Source organism: Mustelus asterias, unplaced genomic scaffold, assembly GCF_964213995.1.
Source record: "Mustelus asterias unplaced genomic scaffold, sMusAst1.hap1.1 HAP1_SCAFFOLD_2941, whole genome shotgun sequence".
Lineage (NCBI taxonomy): Eukaryota > Metazoa > Chordata > Chondrichthyes > Carcharhiniformes > Triakidae > Mustelus > Mustelus asterias.
Genome location: NW_027592886.1, coordinates 17,501 through 20,000, shown reverse-complemented (window position 1 = coordinate 20,000; position 2,500 = coordinate 17,501). Strand labels below are relative to the sequence as shown.

Here is a 2,500-nt window from a genome sequence, read left to right as displayed (position 1 = left end):
CGAGGCAACGTGTCCGGAGACGTCCAGCGGACAGTCACTCCACTCTCTCACTCTCTGTGCCGGAGCACCCAACCGAGCCAACTCTTGCGGATCCTTCCCGTGGACGAGCCACACACACACATCAACAGAGAGTCAACCCCCCTGGCCCGAGCCTAACGGAAGGCACACACGGTCCCGGCAGCGAGGCAGTCACGTTCTCTCTCTCTGGCAACCCGATGACAGCCGTGCCGGCGACCCCGAGGTGGCTGGGCCAGTGCGGGAGCGGGCAGTGCCGACGAGCCCGGAGGCGGACGCCGGCACCCAAGAGTTCAAGCTCTCCGACGCGGATTACTCTGGGTCTGCACTTAGGGGGACAGAGAGGACGGCACCTCTGCGACACCCCAGCCGCGCTCTTCGGCGCACGGATGCGCGCGAAGTGCGATTGATTGTCAAGCGACCCTCAGACAGACGTAGCCCCGGGAGGAACCCGGGGCCGCAAAGTGCGTTCAAAGTGTCGATGATCAATGTGTCCTGCAATTCACATTAATTCTCGCAGCTAGCTGCGTTCTTCATCGACGCACGAGCCGAGTGATCCACCGCTAAAAGTTGTATCGGGTTTCGGATCGGTTGCCCGATCCTGGGACGCGCAAAACGCTCCCCCGCCGACGTGACGGTGGAGCCCCAGCCTGGCGCGTACCACGGCGTGAGCCCGGAGGCGCACGCACTCGAGCGACAATCAAGCGAAAAAAAGGAGGAATCAGGGCGCTCGCAGGCGTTGAGTGCCGGCGTGGGTGAGGGGCCGGGGCCCGCCACGCGCCGTCACGCCCCGCAACAGCCAGAGGCAGAGTTCTCTGGTGTCACCGTCTGGCGGTAGGCTCGAGAGTCGAGGCGAGGCCGCAGCGGACTGAGTCGGGTGCAAGCCGCGGAGGACAGGCCGACGCTACGGGCGCAAGCCGACCCCGCACGCCCCAACCTCGGCGGGCTGGGGAAGGGGGCGCGGCGGAACGCTCGCAAGCGCGGCTGCCCCCGCGGACAGGCACATTCTCTCGAACGCGGTGGACGCTCGCTCAAGTCAGCACGAGACCAGACCGGACCGACAGGCGGACAACGAATCTTTAAACCTCGCACCCACCCTCCGCACACGGGTGCCGGAGGAATGGTGAGCATGAACAGGTACCCCTCACCGGGCTTTGAAGAGAGTGACTAGAATGCGACCAAAGCTTCACCGCGGCGGGAGACAAAAAGGCCCCTGACTGCACCAGAACGTCTCCCTGCGGAGTCACACAGTGGCCGTTCACCGTGGTCCCGTCGACAAGCCGCCAGGACAAGCACCCAAGCCCGCAGCAGCTCTCTTCGTTTCAACTGCGGATGTAATGCTGCAAGGCGGTGGCAAGGTCACGTCGCAGCCCGCAAGCCGTCGCCAAGGCGAGAGGAAGACGGTCCCCACAGCGGGCACACACAGACGGACGTGGAGCACGGGGCGGCGGCCCACAGGTGCGCACACGCGCCGTGCCGAGGATCGGTGCGGACGCCGGTGACATCGCACCCGGCAGAGCGGCTAGGCAGAAGTCGCTGCGGAGGAGGAGCACCGTCGGCGGAACGGTCTGCTGGCGGGCGAGGGACCAAACGAGCAGCTAGAACGGGCGGAGTGGACCGGACTGCAGAAGCGGAGTGAGTGCGTGGCTGACGCCACCGTCTCCCTCCGAGCGTCTGCTCGCGCCGGCCAAACCGCCGAACCGCTGAACGAAAGGACCGCATCGTCCCACGCAGGCAGGCCGGCCGTGTTGCCGTGCGTGCCCCCACCTCTCGGACGGACTGCAAAGACACCCTACGAAGCCAACGGCGAAGCCCTTCCAACGGCGCAGGCGTAGCGTGTGCGGCACCCGCATGGACTTGCCGGCGTGCAACCGAGCGTGTGCGTGCTCGTCGGTGGCGGCGCCCGCGCGCCGGCCCAACCGAGTGGGACCGAGATCGACGTCGCCCGGCTTCGGCGGAACGTGCGTACGGGTGACCAGGCCCGTTCGACGGGTACGGCGAAATTGTCGGTGTGACCTCCCACCCGCGTGGGAGGCGCCAGCGTCAGTACGGGCCACGGCCCCGGGGCCAACCCCCGTGAGGCTCTCCTGCCTGGCCCAACCGGCGCAGCCTTCGAGTTCAAGGAGTGACGGGCCGCCCTCTCCGGAGAGGTGGCGGGCCCCCGGCCGACAAAGATCCTTCACAACGTGTTCACCAACAGAAACCTTGTTACGATTTTTATTCTGTGTTACGGGTTTCGGTTCGGGCCCCCGGAGAGGTTGTCCGATACCTGGCCCCGGGGCCGGCCCCCGTGAGGCTCTCCTGCCTGGCCCAACCGGCGCCAGCCTTCGCGTTCAAGGAGTGACGGGCCGCCCTCCCCGGAGAGGTGGCGGGCCCCCGGCCGACAAAGATCCTTCACAACGTGTTCACCAACAGAAACCTTGTTACGATTTTTATTCTGTGTTACGGGTTTCGGTTCGGGCCCCCGGAGAGGTTGTCCGATACC

General features: G+C 66.2%; 1 non-coding gene across 1 annotated transcript; it reads right to left on the bottom strand.

Moving 5' to 3' along the window:
* Nucleotides 1–433: 433 nt before the first annotated feature.
* On the bottom strand, nucleotides 434–587 carry LOC144490143 (5.8S ribosomal RNA). The gene has a single exon (XR_013497162.1). It is a non-coding gene; the product is annotated as a 5.8S ribosomal RNA (ribosomal RNA).
* Nucleotides 588–2,500: the final 1,913 nt, after the last annotated feature.